Raw genomic sequence first — 19,396 nt, 5'->3', positions numbered from 1 at the left:
TTCTTTTGAGATAATAGGTAGAGAACTGGTGACAGGTATGCTTTGGGATATGATTGTTGGAGACAGGGGTGTGAATTTTTACCAAACCTGTCAGCTAACAGGTTGGCAATGTCCTTAGGTTCAGTATGACTATACCATCCACTATGAATTTGGTGCAAAGCTGGGCCTTCCCTTTTACATTACAGACATAGTTAAAGAATGCCTTGTTTTCATACCTAGCTATGGATGCTAATTTAGTTTCTTAATTAGCTTTAGAGGAATTACAAAATGTCTTGTGTGATTGTTCAAGCTGTGAAGGGTGTTCTTCTGCTGAGACTATTTCCTCTAATTCCTGGACATCAGTTTATTTCTCATGTTGTATAATCTATTTATGTTAGTTGTCCACCAGGGTGGCTTGGTTTTTCGTGAGCACGTTTTGGTCCGTTCTGGTACAGCTAACTTGATGCATCTGTAAAGCTGTTTATACAGGGCATTTGTGTACACCTCCATATAGGAGTCTTTACTGTCAGTGGTGGCAGGTAGTTTGAAACTATGTATTCCATTGCTTAGAAGGCTATAGTTTGCTTTGGAGAAACTTTTCAACCTTTTGGACCCTGAGGGTAGGGTCAGGTACTATTGTTATATTGAATGTGGCTGATTTATGGTCAGACTTTACCAGGGAGGGTCTCACAGTTGGGATGGTGCAGCGATCTCCCGTGTTGGTGAGTACTAGGTCAAAGACATTCCATCCCTTTGTGGAGGTGTGAACTAACTGTTCCAAAGCATTTGTGTTTACAAAGTGCAGGAACCTTAGGGTGAGCATGTTTGTGCTTATATATGGATCCCAGTTGATGGAAGGGTAGTTAAAGTCTCCCATGCCTAGGGTGTTTTGCTGTATAATGAGTGACTCAAGTAGGGCCAGAAAAGCACTATGTGGTTTTCATGGTTCATGTTGGTAGACCTGTAGCTAACAATGACATGGAGGGGAGTTCTTTTCTACAGTTAGTTGGACTTGGAGTAACTCTGTGAAGTTGTACTGCTTTACCAGTCTTTAGGTGTATTTGTCTTTCATGAAGATGATACACCTCCTATTTTGTTTCTTTCACATTCATTTTGCAGCCTGAATGTGTGGAAGACATTATAGCCTTTCATGGCTGGAGTACTCACTTTAGCCCTAAACCATGTCTCTGTGACTGCACAAACATTGACATATTCCCAAATAAGTAATGTTTCCATTCAGTGTAGTTTCGGATTTACACTCCTAGCATTAAGCAGTATAACCCTGAGTTTGTCTTTTGAGGATATGGGGGCACTCTGGGGGAGGCAAGTACCTTGGTCAGTAACCAAAAGGCAAGAGGTGACAGATGAAAACCATCCCTAGTAAAGCATTGTGGTCTGTCAACCATATCATCCCAAACTGACAAGTACTGCATCCTCCTGGACTGAAACCAGTAGCTAAGCTAATTGTTGAAGCTGATAATTATTTTGTTTGTACTGAGGCATTATCCTGGGTGAAGGTAGAATGCTGCTTAGGGCTACGAACATAACCCTCTGAGGCAGATAATCTAAGAGCTCAGTCATATCTCTCTTCATATAGTCCAGTGCGGTTTGTTTCAAGTCATTCATTTCATCATGGAATATGACAGAGCTGTAACTGCTTGTTGTTGAAAGACTTGAGTGCATGCATGACTTTGCGGATTCTGGCATCTGGCAGACAGCTGACTGTGACTTTCTCCTTGTACAACCTGGTAAGGGGGAAATCTCTGTGTCTCACTATGAATTCATCTATGACCAAGGCATTGGTTTTTGGGTTTTTTGCCTTAAGGGCGTAATAGCTGGCACACTGATACATTTCTTTTTATGTTTAGTAGGTTCCATTGGGCTCTAATGTGTGTAGGAGGTTTGCATTTGTGAGGTATTTGCTCTTCTTGTAAACTTATAATGACTACTTCTGCATATGTGAGGTTATGTGTTGTGCACTTGGTCTGTTGAGGAAGTGATGTGTGTGTGTTGACAATCTGTTTGATATCTGGTTTGTTGTTGCCTGAGAGAGAGAGAGCATGTATTCTAGATTCATCTCTCACATATTGTATTTGTAATTTTTATGAGTACATGGTTATCAGTATACATAAGGAAATAGAAGGACAACTTTGTAAAAATGCAAGCACACTTATTAAGCATATTTACATGGTCGTTCTTAGTAGAGCGATTTTTTGAGTAGCAACAACTGGGCCTGTCTCTTAGGGACATAGATGCTAGCCAAGAGGTGACTTTACAATCACCCAACCAGTAGTGAAGGTTGTGCTTGAACAGGGTCATTGAGGAGCACTGCTTTACATGCAGTGGGAGCCTAATACAGAGGGGTGTGGGTCACTGAGGTTCATGTCTCCCCCTGCATGTTCTGTTTAAGTCACACACTAGGTTGAGAACCCCAACCCAAGTTACTCCTGTCCTATTTGATTTTCAGATGTTCAGCATTTCCACTAAAGGTCTTGGAGTTCTCTATAAGTTAGGCATAGGTCACTTCTCAGCAGTTTGCAGGAAACTGACTACAGTAGTGGGTCTTGAAGTCTTTCCATGGATGTGTTGTTTGGAGAACTTGCATTCTCACAGTCACAAACCTCTTATTTTTTTTCTCCAATTGTTATAGTTGTCTGGTGAGGAACAGAAAGAAGGGAGCCTTATACTCAATTAGTGGTCTGACAAGGGTGGAGTACAACAGAGCTATGACGTCCCTGGTCTAGGATATGATGTCGATATGTATGATGTGTGCAGTGCAGAATGTGTGCCTCACCACTCTGGACACATAGTGATGAAAGTGTAGATTGCTATGAAAATGTGTTCACAGGTCTCACTACACTGTGTTTGAGCTGAGAGGGGTGCTATGTATATCATAATTAGCAGGGATACTTCATTGCCAAAGGGGAGTAAGGTTCAGTCTGTGAGTTTGGCACCAACCATTTGTCTCTGTCAGCCCATTCTGTAATATGTTGCCATCATTGGGGGAATCTATATGAGCGTGTCCAGTTAACAGTCACCTGCAAATGTGGTAAACCACAGGCCACCTCCCATTGCTTGTGCTTCAGAGAAGTAGTTTCCACACAGTTGAGGGACCAGCACAAATCCTTGGGGCATTCCATTGGTCAGTGTTTAGGTGGGGGGTTCCAGTTCCAACTTTGGGAGTGTGTGTTCTGTTGGTGTGCCTGTTGCCTATCCAGCTAGTACTGTAAGGCTTAATTCAAAAAAGGGACATTTTCACTATGTGATATGAATGAGGAATATTGTCAAAGGCCTTGGATAACTGAACATGGGTCTACTGCATAACACTGAAATTTCATAATGTTGAATTTCATAACATTGAGACCATAACATTGAAAATTCAAAACAATAAAAACCCAAAATATTGAAAACTCAGAACATTGAAAGTGTGCTTCATTACATTGAAAACTACATTGCACAAGTAAATAAGATCCCCTCTAACTACAACAACACCTAATTAACAAATACACTTTTTACTACATTTCTGCAGGGGGCCAACCCCCCCTGCACCCCCACACCCCCTGTAAATTAAATATACCAACTCCATGATCACACTACAGTGGAAAAAGTTAATTTCCTAACCTCAGTGTATAGTGAGGCTAAGGAAACTAACTTTTTTCCACTGTAGTGCAATTTTGGAGTTGGTATATTTAATTTCTGGGAGTGTGGGACAGAGCCCCCACCTGGGGGGGTGCAGGGGGCCTGCCCCCCTGCAGAAACATAGTAGAAAGTGTGTTTGTTAGTTAGGTGGTGTTATAGGTGGATATAGGTGGAGTGGATGTTATTCACATAAGCATTGTAGTTTTCAATGTTATGAAGCAAACTTTCAATGTTCTGAGTTATCAATGTTTTGGGTTTTCAGTGTTTTGGGATTTAGATGTTTTGGTCTCAATGTTATGAGATTCAACATTATGAGATTTCAGTGTTAAGAAGTAGATCCCTGAACATATGCGGTATGTTGTGTTGTCTGTCATCTCGGTCTTCGGGGTCTTTATCAAAGAAATCCATGAGGTTCAGTAGGCAAGATCTATCCTTAACAAATACAATTGTTGCTTCAAGTGTGTTGAAGGTCAACTATATCACTGTGGATAAGGTCCATGCTGATCCCTTCCCTAGCCTTACAGATAGGACTTGTTAGTCAATAGTTGTAGTTCTGCATGTTACCAGATTGATGTGCATTGCATATGACCCAACATTTGATATTACCTTCTGTAGTGTAAATGATATATGTGTGAAAAAAGTACTGCGACACCAGGGTTGCAGTGCTTGGGGGATCAACACCTGGCTATATTGTAAATATGTGACATACTGTGAGATAAGGCCTTCATTTTTTAAAAATTTTCCACATATATTGTCATGTCATCTATAAGAAATGGACAACAAACAGCAGTAATACTTAATAATATGTAGTTTTCCATTGCTCAATAATTAGAAAAGTGTATATGCATGCAAGATACACCTGTCTGAGCACTGCTCATAACTGCGCAAACATGAGATGGATTGCTAAAATTTGACAGTTACTACTGAGTCTATGAAACACACATGCGACTTAACTGACTCTGGCTGCACGTGTTAATGCATTGATACTTTCCTTTTCAGGGCTAGATGGTACTGGGTTTGAATCCTTTTCTCTCTCTTCTTTCTTTCTTTTTTTTTTTTTCTTTTCCTGTGTTTGTTCATTGTGCCGCTCAGTGCAAACACAGGAAACTGAGGAAAATGAATGTCAGGTTAGGCTGTGTTTACATGGTATGTACAAAATACAGCAGTGTGCAGACTGGCGCACAGGAGTAAACAGGAAACAAACAGCCAAAAATAGAAACCAGATGCATTCAATTAATACTACTGGTCATGAAGCAAACCCATTAAGCAATGCTATGTGACAGTTAACAGCAAGACCTTAAGAATTAATATTAAAAATAGGCAATACCCTGTAAATAATCCTTTGGCAGCAGGTGTAAGTGTAGGGCTGGAGAACAGGTGGTCTTGGGTTCTACTACAGGGTGTCCAGCCTTTGTTTTACTGTTGTGACATTGCAGTTTAGAGCAATGAACTGCAACATAGACAAGCGTTTTCTTAACCTTGTTGTAGCAATAGGTGTAAGTGTATGACTGCCATGCACATGGTTCTGTGTTCAAATACAGCATATTGCATATAATTTTACTGTTGATACACTTCCCATTATAGTCACTCTCACTTATAGCACTTGACATAGTGTACTTGATATTAATTATATGTATTATGGCTGAGAAACTAATATTGTGTCAGTTATTTCTTTATTTATCTGTGTATTGTCACATTTATTATCAAATGCACGACTGTGGGTATACTGTGTACTATATTCCTGTAAGTATATTTCTGCTCAATGGACTAGTATTACCTTCACATTTGACTAGCACACTTACACAAGTGGCTGTACATCAAATAACCTTGAAATTGCATTACATTGCTTGCCACGGTTGCACACCTCTTACCATCATGCACCGTGTTTCTGCAATGCTGCACAGTGCTCAACAATTTCAATCAGTTTGCACACTCCCAGTAAATGCAATAACTGGAGCTAACAGGAAGCCATCAGTCTCCATTGCTTTTGATCCATGGTAAACATGGCAGGCGTTCATGAAGAAGATGTGAGATTTAGGGCTCAAAGATGGGGTGTCCAGGAGTCCAAGTTTTTGTTGGACTTTTAGTGAAACACCACAGTGCCAGGTTGCTTCAGAGGGACGATTATGTGTCCCAGTATAAGTCAGAGGCACAGTATATTATGGCCTGGACTGTGACCTGTGCCACCTGAATCACCCACATTGGTGAACAATGCAGACACCACTTTAGTGACCTACGTCAGGGGAAGAGGGGTTCCCTCAATGTCTCAATTGAGGAATATAGGATGGAAGACATCACAGAGATGTGTAAGTATCAACTACAGAGAGTACTTCTAATGCTTAAAAGGTGAATATAGGCAAGACTTGTATTCACAATGGTATTCTGTTCTGTTCTGTTTTTTTTCACACCTGCCATGCAGAGGAAGTGCGATGTTAGGACCCATGTCACTAGATTGATGAGGATGATGGAGGCATGTGGTATGTATGCAGCAGAAGAGTTGTGTTATTGCAGCATTAAAAGTTAAATATAGTTTTTATGGTATTTTATACCATTGTATCAAATTGAGCATGCATATCTCACCTGCAACAGCAAGCATGCATGCATTAGTTTGTAGCACAAACAAAGATAGTGTGTTTGATATTTTATACATTTGTATCAAATTGAGCATGCATATTCCAACTGCAAAAGCAATTATGCATGCATTAGTCTGTAGCACAAACCAAGTGTACAATATTAGACTTTAGTCAGAGGTGGTGGGTTCAAATACCACACTTCTCAACTATTCAATTATGTGTAACTTAAAGGTTTAAAGTAAAAGCTCAGTACCAGGGGCACACATGCCCTGCTGTAAACTGGATAATTGGAAAATGCACATGTGCAATATATGCACATGTAAAGGAGTACTTGCTGAAATCTGTAGTATAGAGTGCATCTATGAGGAACTGCTAGTCTTAAAAGTAATAAGTTATGAGTAAAGGGTAAGATAATAGAGTCAAATAATGGTATTAATGCATGGTATGTTACATATGAAGGTACTAATCTTATCTCTTTTTTTCTCTCACCCCAACCCTTATTTCCTTTTTTTTTTTTTGTTTTATTTTATTATGTGTCATCCAAATATGTCCATGTCATCCATGTGTACCACATCATAAAATGCTCCACAGCACAGTGGGGCAGGCTTGCCCCACAGGATCCACTTGCCCTCACTACACTGGTCCTGGCACCATTGCCCAACATGTCTGGAAACTGACCTTGCAGCACCACCTCTGTTCCCCCTGCACTACCTGCCCCCTCAGCTAGTTCTCCTTTGGAGGATAGGCCAGTGGTTCCCTCCAGGACCAGTGGCAGAGTTGGTGAGTTTATCTCCCGCAGTTAACTACCAGGGATAGTGGATAGGATTCTACTCCACACTGCTCATGCATGCCTACCCTGGATGGAGGGGCTGCTCTCCATCATTTTACATTGGACCAGGAGGAGGAGAAGAAGATGTCAAGTGCTCCAGCCAGTGGTAGTGTGAGGTGACGATGATGTCAGTCCCGTGGTGAGGACTTGATTCTTACTGTCAACCAGCTTGATGTTCATGGGTTAGGGATATCCCCTCCCTTAACCCATCCATGGTATCTACCAACCTCTTGTGTCTATCGCCATTCCTGTGTCTTTTCTTGTTTGTCTTGCCTGCCTGCAATTGCTTCTTCACCTATCCAACTTACCAGACCCAGACATATTTATGTTCCTTCCCCAACATTCCTGTCTCTCTCCAAAAAAATAAAAAATGAACACCTGTTCCACAAAATAAATCATCACATGGATAGCTCTCTATTTTGCACACGTCTTCTTGACACAGTTGATTCAATTCAATTAGCTATACAACATGATTGTGTGGTGGTCACACCTCTCTCTTGTGGTAACAGTCCAAATTTAGCTAATATCCTGCATATATTATCAGTTTTACTTTTGAAGAAATGGTTAGCTATGATATTTTCCTACCACATCCTGCACATTCCTGTATTGCTTTCAGTTTGTTCTTCCCCCTGTTTGCTCCCCCATTTCACCACTTTCCTATCATCTCCATTTCTTTTCTTTAATGCATTATTGCTTGATGGTGCACATCTCGTACCAATGGTAAAGCAAAAGTAGTTAAAAGTATTAAATACAGCTGTGTTCCAACCCAGTACCATCTTTCCCCAAAAGGAACATATCCCTGAATTAACACCTGCTGCCACAGAGATAGTTAAGCAGCAGATGTATTCTACAGAGTCAGTGCTAACTGTCAGACTTTTGCAATGCTGCTTGCATTTGAGCAATGTTTAACAATGCACAAGCAGGTGTATCTCACATGCAAACACATTTTGCTAACTGTCGCAGAAACCCGCAGCTCCTAATGGTATGGAATGTATATATTATGCTGTGATACTGCTGTTTACTTTCCCCTGCTTTTGTATGACATGAAAGTACATGTAGAAATGTTACAAAATGAGGGCCCTATCTAAATATGTGTCATATTATTACAATACATCCATGTGTCTGCACCCCCCAGTCACAACAACCTTGGGGGTCTCAGTACTTTTTCCAAACATATATCAACCACACTACATAATGTAGTATTGAATGTTGTGTGCTATGCAATGCATAACAGTATAGTAACATGCAGAACTACAACTACTGACCCATATGCCTAAAAGATGTATCTGCATGGCTACTTCAGGAATGAGCATGGACCATATCCACAGGGACAGAGGTGACCTTCAACACACTGGACCCTACCCATTATGGGTTGGGCAAGGATAAATCTTGCTTACTGACATTTGTGGACTTCTTGGATACTGACCCAAAAGATCTGGATGGGGTTAACAGGACACACTGCCTATGTTGACTTATCCACGGAAGAGCCAACTGGCTCAACATCAGAATATACACTCTCAATGATGGGGACTGCACCTCCACCATAAGCCCACTCAACAGTGGAATACCCCAAAGATCTGTGCTGGCCCCTCAACTGTTTGGGAAATACTTTCCTGAAGCACAGGCAAAAGTAGATGGCCTGTGGTTTACCAAATTTGCAAATGATTGCTAACTGGTTGCACTCATAGAGAGTCCCCTAATAATGGCAACATATTACAGTATGGGCTAACACAGACTGATGACTGGTGACAAACTTACAGACTGAACTTTAGGCATACAATGACTCTTTGTCACCTTTGTCAATGAAGTACCCCTGCTAATTATGATATACATAGCACCCCACCTAAGCTCAAACACAGTGTTGTGAGACTTGGGAATATATGTTGATAGCAATCTACACTTTCATTACTTTATGCCCCTAGTGGTGATACAAACAATCTGCATTGAGCACATCAGAGTACAGCAGGGTAGTCATACCACTGCTGTACTCTACCCGTATCACACTGGAAATGGAGTACAATGCTCACATCTTGCTGTACCTCACCAGACACCTGCAACAATTGGAGAGAACACAAGACTCCAAACAGGATATACATGGAAAGACTGACATACCTGTCACCGTACTCAGCATCATGCAGGCTGCTGAGTGGTGACCTTTGGATGCCTTGCAGAACAGTCTCAGACCCTGGCCTTCTGTAAATGATGAACATCTCTAATTCAAATGGGACAAATATTCTTTGCCCCCAGGGTTCTCAACCTAGCCTGTGACATAAACAGAACACTTTGGGGAGACATATATATCTCACAACAATTCACACTCCTCTGTATTAGGCTCCCATTGCATGTGAAACTGTGTTCCTCAATGTCTCTGTTCAAGGGCAACCTTAACTACTGGTTGGGTGATTGTAATGTCACCTCTGGGCTGGCACTTATGTCCCCCGTATGGACAGAGCCAGTTGATGCTGCTTACATACATGCTTTGCTAAAAATGGCCATCCAACTATGCTGAATAATGACACTTGTGTTTTTGCACAGCTAGGATTCTAAAAACTTGATTGTTATTAGGCTGGTAGCCTCAGATGAACCTATGAAGCTATGTGCCTATGCAGGCCTCACAACCTGTTGTCAACCACATGACCTGCTGATGCCATCTGTAATAAATTCACCTGCACTCCTCTTTAAGTCAAATTTGAGCTGTGGTGCTTGTGTTAAGTACTGTGTTCTGCAATTTGCATATTTAGATAGGTAGGGTTTCTGTTCTCACTGCAGGCAACTGTGTGTGTGTGTGTGTGTGTGTGTGTGTGTGTGTGTGTGTGTGTGTGTGTGTGTGTGTGTGTGTGTGTGTGTGTGTGTGTGTGTGTGTGTGTGTGTATGTGAGCTGTTATTTGACATTACAGAGAGCATTTTACACCAGCATGTGGGACACTGTTATCTTGTCCTCAACAGACACTGCTGATGTCATCAGCTGTATCACATTTCTTGATATGCAATACTCCCACCAGATCATGGCAAGTCAGAAGTCACTTCATCCTATACAATAAAGTTTACAGTGACATAGCTTTCAATCTGTCTACATATATCATGGCATGGTGTGTAGGCTCTGGGTTATCTTGCTGAGAAAGCCTGAGGGTTGGGAGGGTGGCCTAATGGTTAAGGTGTTTGCCTTACAAACACAAAGTACAGGGTTTGAGTCTCAGAAGGGGTAATTGGCTAGGCTTAAAATGGCTCGCAAGGGCAGTTAGCTTAGTACTAACCTATGAACCTATGAACCTATGAGCTGCTAGATGTGCCTGGTGAGGTACATGTAAAAAAGAGCATTATACTCTATTAGTGTTGTGATGAGGTTTGACTACAGTGCTGTCATACAATCCTAATATATCAATATAATGGCATGACTTAGGATGCGCACAACATAGGCTTTCAATAGCAATGTGGACAGTTAATGGACAAAGTTCAGATTGCTATCTTAATGTGTTCCCAGTGCTTGTATCACTGGGTTTCTGCATATCAGGACTGTTGTTACTGCTGTGATTAACATGGAACTCCACTTTTTCAGATTGACAACATTACAAACATACATTTCTGTATTTATTTGTAGATCATTTGCCTTTGTCAACATTCAGTTGTGAGTGTTAGCTCCTGCTTAACATTCTCTTGTGTGTATGTTAGCTCCTCCTGCATAATGTTATCACCATTGGTGGACTCAGTAATTCACACAATATGCAAGAATCAGCAAACTTGGTAAGGCAAAGGCCTTATACCTTTGCCTGAACTGTCAAAAAACACAATTCAAACAGTGAAGGGCCAAGCATAGATCCCTAGGGTTTGCCAGTGGTGACAGCTCTAGTGGTACAGGTTGATTCACCAATTTTCACATATGTTCTGTCAGTAAGCCAATTGTTTACCCATCAACTGACATAAGGTTTAATCCTCAGTTTGGGGGTTTTCTCAATGATACTTGCAGGTGTGATTGTGGCACAAACCTACAAAGGATCTCAATAGGCAGTATACACTGTCTTACCTTCTTCCAGGCCTTTCATATGGCATCAATGTGCTGTGGAAACATCACAGATCACTTATGGGGTAACCCAGCACATATACCTTCCTGATACTGTTGAATACACAGGTCAACACACACTCCACATGGCCACTATTCCCATACAAGGGTGTTCATCAACATATAGCCACCTGAGATGAGTGACAGCACCTGATGCATGCATGTATAGAGACATCCTGACTCTCCTTGACTGTGAGGTAGACCAGCATGTCATCATGGACCTCTTCTACATGTACACAAGTAATATTCCAAGTGTGTGCAACAGACCTGTGTGAGTTGTTACTGCTACATCAGGTCCATTACATCTGATAGATGTCTTCAAATAGGTCATCTAGGGCATGCATGATTGCAGCAGTATCATTGTGTGGAACTTGAACAGGTCAAGGCATTTGACAAAAGTCCACACTGAGGTATTCAGTCAATACTGTCATATGTGGCCATGAACAGCTATATCACCAAATGGGTAGACCATTGTATGACATATCTGGCATCTCACTATACTGAAATGTGTGACATGACATATATCTTAGGTCCAGTCATCAGGTTGTTACATCAGGGGTGTCTGCTAGGCCCTTTTCTGCCCATTAGTTCAGTGATGGACATCAGAGATGACATACACATGCTGTGTCCAAACAGCTGCCTGAAGGAAAACAGCTTATGTGCAATCACTGACTCCTACTGCAATATTAGTGTAATACAGATAGTATCAGCACATACCAGAGACTGCTGCCTAGCCATGACAACACCAGCATTGATGAGACACAACAAGGGATTGTTAAATCAGGAAACTGACACACTACCCATGTATAATGTGGACATCACACCCTATAATCATATACGTATGTTATCTGTGTCTTGGGATGGAGGCTAATTGTACATCCACTGGCATGTGGTCACAGTGCTGACTAGATCCTTGAATGTAACACAAGCACTGGGTATGTGAAGGACATGCACATCAGAGGCCATAATAAGTTTATGATTCCCAGACTTCATCAGACCAAAAACTGTGTACAATGCACCTTTCTTCACATACCTCCCTAACACATCTTCCAGTGATGTGTAACTGAAGTGTACCACCTTTGTCACAGTGCACTGTTACACAGCTTATTGGCCATGCCTAGGTATTCTTTCTGAGGAATATACATGACTGCCTGATGGTGCGGCACAACAATAGGTTCATAGGTGTTTACTAGGATAATGACCACAAGGCCCTTTTTAAACCTAGCCATGCATCACAAATCTCTGTCAAGTTCTGATATCCTTGATAAGTGTAAGCAGGGGCTTGGGAGATGAAACATTTACAAGCAGAGGCCTGGGAGATGAACCATTTACAGGTTTCCTGTGTCCATTAGAGACATAGGTGCCAGACCAGGGATGAATTTTCTGTTCCCAATCCAATTGTCCAAGTTGCATTTGAATTGGGTTAGGGAAGAACTCTGCTTCACATTTTTGGGCTGCCTGTTCCAGAGATGTTGTAGTCTTTGGGATACATTCCTGTCTCTCCAGCAGGACTTATTTATATCACAGGCAAGTTTAAGTCTTTAGAATGGGTAATTCTCATGCTATTTTTGTGGATACACAGGAGGTCCATCCAAGTGTAGTCGAGCAATGCCCTGTATGCCAGGCATAGATCTCTCGTCAAAAGCCTGTAGGAAACAGAATACAGAGATAGGGCCTTGAGATGGTCTGCACAGGACATTTTACTTACACCCTGTATTCTTAGTGAGAAACTTCTGTGTACATTCCAATTGTTGGATATGCCTGATTAGGTACATACCAAAGGAGGTACTATACTCAATGATAGGACTGATGAATGCAGAATACAGTGGAACAATGACCTGCTTAGAACTAGATGACATACCTTTGTTTATAATTTGCACAACATAGAATGATGTCCTCACTACTGTAGATACGTGATGGTCAAATGCTAGATTACTGTCTGTGTGTGTCCATAACTACTTGGTCAACTCTAAGGGGTGTGTTGTCAATATGATAGTTATCAGTGGTGGATGGTTTCCTGATAATTACTATTATACATTTCTTGCCATTTAGTTTTAGTCTATGGCTCTGACACCAGTTTTTTGTTTGTGTCAGCCCTTGCTGGAGAACATTTGTGTCAATGTGGGATTCAGTGACAGCTCCTAATTTGCAATCATCTGCAAATGTAGTCAGCCAGAGACTATTGGCATTGGCCTTGACTTCAGAGAAGTAAGTTCAAAAAGGAGTGGTTCAAGGACAGATCCTTGAAGGACTCCACTTGTGATGACCTCTTTATAGAGGTGGACTCCCAAATTCTAACTTCATTGGTCCTCTCTGTGAAGCAGGCTATCCACTGGAGGATACATGGGTTTGACCCTAACCTCCTGTGTTTGTCAACAATGCCTGTATGATGTATTGTGTCTGATGCATTGGGAAGGGGAAGGTGGGCAGTGTGAGCCATTTTGCCCTCATCCATCACTTTGATGACCTTCTCAAAGAAGTCCAGCAGGTTGAGTAGGCATGTCCTGCTCTTGGTAAAACCAAATTCAGTTGGGTCAAGTGTCTGGTGTTTTTTTATATCATTATTGATCATTTCCACGATAATTTTATTCATGGCTTTACATATAAGACTAGTGAGACTTACGGGCCTGTAGTTTCCAGGGTCTGTAGAACGGCCACCTTTGTGCACAGGGATAACTATTGTTGTTGTTCCCCATTCATAAGGCATGTAGTTACAGTTAAATAGCAATTCCAGAGGTCTTGATAGTTCATGTTTCATGCTGCTTAGATGTCATCCTGGGATATTGTTTGGGCCCATTAATGCGGTGTTCTTGGCCTTAGAGAGTTGTTACACCATATGCATATGCGCTACCTGTTCAGTTTATGGACACATGGCATACATAGGTGTTTTACAACATTGATGGCATGTATAGCATTCATTACAGTGTGGATTGTGCCATATATATATGCCATCCACACAAGGCAAGTAGCCTGTATTGAACATACTGTCAAAAAAGGTATAGCAGTGTCCCTCCTAACACCTCCTGCAGACATTACAGTATCAGGACAGTGTATGTGTGGTTACCCTCATAGAGTGTGGATGTATCATAACAGTTGTCAAGTGCATGTGTGTGTGTGTGTGTGTGTGTGTGTGTGTGTGTGTGTGTGTGAGTTGCCATGTGTGCACGTGTGTGCGGGTGTGTGCGCGTGTGCGTGTGTGTGTGTGTGTGTGTGTGTGTGTGTGTGTGTGTGTGTGTGTGTGTATGCGCGTGTGTGTGTGCACAAGTGTGTGTGTGCAGGCTTATCTGTTATCATTCCACATCAGATATGTTACGTCAGAGGCATAGGATTAGTGGTAGTATTATTTTGCTATTGTCCATGATTGTGGTTGGTTCTTGTAATGTTTGCCATGGCCCTTAACCTGAGGCACCTTGCTGGAGACTTCTGCTGAGAGTACACTCACATTCAGGCATACAATTTTTCACAGCTTCCCAATATGCACCCTACCCCAATTGCATATCAGATCCCTGAGATATTTCCTCTGCTTTATTCATTTAGGGATACTTATCTCACACAAACATCCTCCCTAATTTTATGTCACCTTGTAAGACAGTCACAGACAATATATTTTCACTGTACTGTCTGTACTGTACCATATAGATATGTGCTTGGTGTTGCTGCTGCAACCATCTTTCATTGACATGCTCTCTGATGCTGTACATGCTGAAATTTCACCTGTACTCTTTTGCTGTGTTCATAGGTTCATAGGTGTTTACTAGACTAATGACCACAAGGGCCTTTTTAAGACTAGCCATGCATCTCAAATCTCTGACAAGTTCTGATACCCTTGATAAGTCGAAGCATGGGCCTGGGAGATGAACCATTTACAGGTTACCTGTGTCCATTAGAGACACAAGTGTCAAACCAGGGATGAATTTCTGGTTTTCCATCCAATTGTCCAAGTTGTACTTGAATTGGGTTAGGGAGGAACACTGCTTCACATGGACGGGGAGTCTGGTCCATAGATGAGATAGTCTCAGCGATACATACCTATCTCTCCAGCAGGTCCTATTTATATCACAGGCAAGGTTTAACTTTTTAGAATGGGTAATTCTGGTGCTGTTTGTTTTGTGGATATACAGGAGGTCCATTACAGTGGGGTCTGACAATGCCCTGTATGCCAGGTATAGATCTCTCCTCAAAAGCCTGTAGGAGACAGAATACAGGGATAGGGCCTTGAGGTGGTTTGTTCATTACTACAATTCATCTGTGTGCCCCTATTCAATATATACACTTCCCTTAGGTAATCCTTTTACATGGTTGTCTCATGTCCTGTTACAGATCATTAACATAGCTTCAGTACAGAATGCCAGGATGGGATATCACAATACTCTGCACTGCATGCACATTCTCCTGTACTGTATTGGACCATATACTTCACATTCATACCTCTCAGTTGTCCAGATATTCCCAGGATGTCAGGATGTTTTCCTTAACAAATATGTGGCTTCCTGATGATCTCTGGACTGATGTGAATCAATATTACAAACATCTGAGTGCATACCTCTTAGCTGTACTGATCTGTGCAGAATGTCCAGTTTTTGTCTCATATTTGTGATCTTCTTCTAATAACATTTTTCCCCTGGCAAATCATTGTTAAGTCAATGCAGACTGCAATCAGAAAATGATGACTGATATTTGAGTTTCAAACTTCATGCTCTTCAGAAAGGTCATGCTAATGTACAACCTATATATTCTATCAACTTTCTAGGTTTGTCAGTTCAATATTAAAAGTCTGTCCGTATTCCTTGCCCTTTATCCCCCCATTATTATGACTTTGTCCACATTTATCACTTTAAGAAGCTGCGAGTGTTACATTCTAACACATTTCTATGTAACATCTATGCCAGATATGTCCCTACTATTGGTTATTTGTCCTCTCATTAAATTTGTCTTTGTGTGGATGTGTTGCACTATCACAATGACAGCTATTTAAAAAAAGCCCTGGTGATCATGATGACATTGCATGTAAATCTATGCATTGTAGGTGCTCTTCTTTGCATAGAATTGCTATCTGTGTTTGCTGGCAAGGTTTTTCTATGTATAAAGCCCTGATGATCTTTGTGGCATTCTGCGCAAATCTGTGCACTGTAAATGCTCTCCTTTACATGGAATTGCTATTCATGTTCACTTATGAGGTTTCACAGCCAGCAACACTGCTATGAGCCATGAAATGTATCGTAGGCATACAGTGGCTCATTAATATGCATTGCGAACTGCTGCCCCCCCATGCACTGTTGCACGAACATGTAAACTCTATGTATGACCTGCAAAAAGCCTATACAGAGTTTATTGACTCCTGGGGTAAAGTTATATAAATTTAATACAATATACATCAAGAGATGTGAGAGACACACTGGACAGAAAATACCTGTATTTGGGAAACTCACAAAATGCAGAGAGAGGACGGGTGAAGATGAAAATAGGAGTCACAGCAGGAAAATGGTTGATAAAGCACATGGAATACAAAGGAATAAAAATAAGAAAATGACATGCATTATGTCAAGAAATGAGCTGAAACTCTGAGAAGACCTAACAGAAATTTTTCATGCAACTTACAAAAATCTAGCTAAGGCCATCTAAGCCGGGGCCTTGCCGTTTTGAGCTCCCTGACAGTATTATGGATCTTCCCTAATAATATTTCTGTAGCCACTTAATCTTCTTCCAGTACAGCAAATTGTTTAAGCTTAGACTGTGACAAAAAATTCTAAATGTAGGGGAATGGGTCAAGAAGAAAATGTCATTCTCAATTATCCTTATGGAACAGCTTATTAATAATCTTTGAGGTATTAATGACTATTCCCTGTCTGTCATATAGGCCTTGTACCATTAACTCACTGTTTTGTTTTTGGCATCGTAAAACTAATATTTTTGGAGATGTTATACCCTTAGCCTAGAAAAATAACTATTATCTGTCTTACTTGTGCTAAATGTTCTAAAATTCAATAGAATTAGATTTTTTTTCATCAAAATGATTTGAGGAAGGATAAGCCCACTTTTGCACTTGGAGAGTTTATACTTGCTGTCGAGCTCCTTAATCTCATCTAGCATCATTATTTCTGCTGTTCTACTAAAAAGCTGCAAGCTTTGGATACTCTCTGGCAAGATCCCTTTAAAGCTCTTTTAAAGCATACCCATCATCCTCCTAAACAGCTACTTCTCTCCATGTTATCCTGCCAAATATTCTCTATCCATTGCTTTATCAACTTAAGCCTACCACTTTTTTTAATCCAGAAGGGATCACATTTCCATCAATAATGCAAGTGTGAGCCATTGTTCTTATTTGGTCTTGATGCACAGAATGCATTTGACAGAGTAAGCTGGGACTTTATGAGCAAGGCAATGGAAGTATTTGCATTCCCTGATAAAATTATAAGGTTGATTAGGAGGGTTTATATTGAATCAGCGAACGATTAAAAAAGTGATTGCTGATTCATCGACCCTATGTAAGCAAAAGCTTACAATCCCAAACACCCGGAACAGCAATTTTTTTTCCCCAGGGAAAAAAATCACTGTTCCAAGTGGTCAGGATTGTAAGCTTTCACTTAAATAGGGTAAATGAATCAGCGTTTTGCTTTTTTAAACATTCGCTGATTCAATATTGACCCGATTAGGAGGATATATAAGGGATTGGAGATGAAAATTAAAGTGGATGGGTTCTTCTCTGATAATTTATGTTTGAGCAAAGGAACCAGATAGAGGTGTCCTCTTTCCACATTGTTATTTGCATTAAATTTAGAACCATTGGCAAGGAAAATAAGGGACTCAGAAATCAAGAATACAGTTAGCATGTTAGTCAAGAAAGCTGGCTCTATTTGCAGATGATAATATGTTATAACTGATAAAAAACAGACAAGGACATTTCAGTATTGTGGAACATTTTAAGACAGTTTCATATCCTTTTTGGGATATGCAATTATTGAAGTTAAAACAAAGGCAATAGTTATAAATTATGTAGCCACATACAAATTTACCTCCAACTCAATAAACACTAATCTAGTCAAATCTAATATGACACTAAACATACTCTATGTTCTTTCATCCCTCCTACTAACCCTCACAATCCTAACATACACCACATGCCCATACTCACACTTACCCCTACCACACAATAACTATCATACTACACATATCTCCACACCCACAAAACCTCATGCAAATGTCCCTATGTCTCCCTCTCTATTTAATCATAACAAAACAGAATATTTACACAATTACCTTCCACCACCTAACACTAGAAAAACATCATGTAAACTACACATAGATATATTACATGCAGTCAGACGTAATATAGTATTAAAGAAATATCTCCTTACATCTGGAGATATTCACCCAAATCCTGGCCCAAACAACCTTATACCCACATACATACAAAATACTGACCTACTCAATATAAACCTAAATGCTCGCAGTATATTAACCAAACTGCCTCAGTTTCACACATTCCTAACACACTACTCCCCTGACATTCTAACTATAACTGAGACATGGTTAAAACCCAGCACAAAAAATGTGGATATACTGCCTTCAGGATGTAATATCATGAGGCTTGACAGAACAGGAAAAAAGGGGAGGTGTAGCAATTGTCTACAAAAATACACTTCTTATGCAAACCCTAGCAACTTCTCTTCCTAAATGTAATACCACTGAAATCATAGGCTCCCTGCTACAAATAAACAAGAAAAAGAGCATCAACATTCTCTGTGCATATACACCCCCAGGGAATAACTCATCAGTAATTGAGGAGATGCTTCATTGGATAAAAGACACCCTCCCAAAAGAAACTATTCTTCTAGGACACCTGAATATTGACTGGCTAGCCTGCAACTCCAAAAATCCCACCAACTACATAAACCTATACAGGTTCTCCCAACTTATTTCAGAACCTACTAGAACTGATAAGAGATCTCAAAAAAAGCTATACTAGATTGGACCTTAGTGAACTACCCAGAAAAAAATTACCAAACCGGCTGCCTACCAGACAGTCTTAGTGACCACCTACCAACATTCCTCCTAAGAAAACATATTAACTTACCCAAACCTACAGTCCTTAGACAAGTCAGGAATATTCACAAAGTAAACTCTGCTGAACTCAACAACTTATTTCAAAACTGTAACTGGGAACCACTATGCTCTCTTGACTTGGACCAAGCAGTAGATTATTTTAATATTACATTCACTAAGGTCCTAGACCAAATAGCCCCCATAATAACAATTAGGACTAAGCTTCACTCAGCTCCATGGCTTACCAAGTCCACTAGAGCCCTACTAAAATCCAGA

Source organism: Protopterus annectens, chromosome 10.part0 (assembly GCF_019279795.1).
Source record: "Protopterus annectens isolate FY-2018-M chromosome 10.part0, PAN1.0, whole genome shotgun sequence".
NCBI lineage: Eukaryota > Metazoa > Chordata > Ceratodontiformes > Protopteridae > Protopterus > Protopterus annectens.
This window is presented reverse-complemented; position numbering follows the sequence as displayed.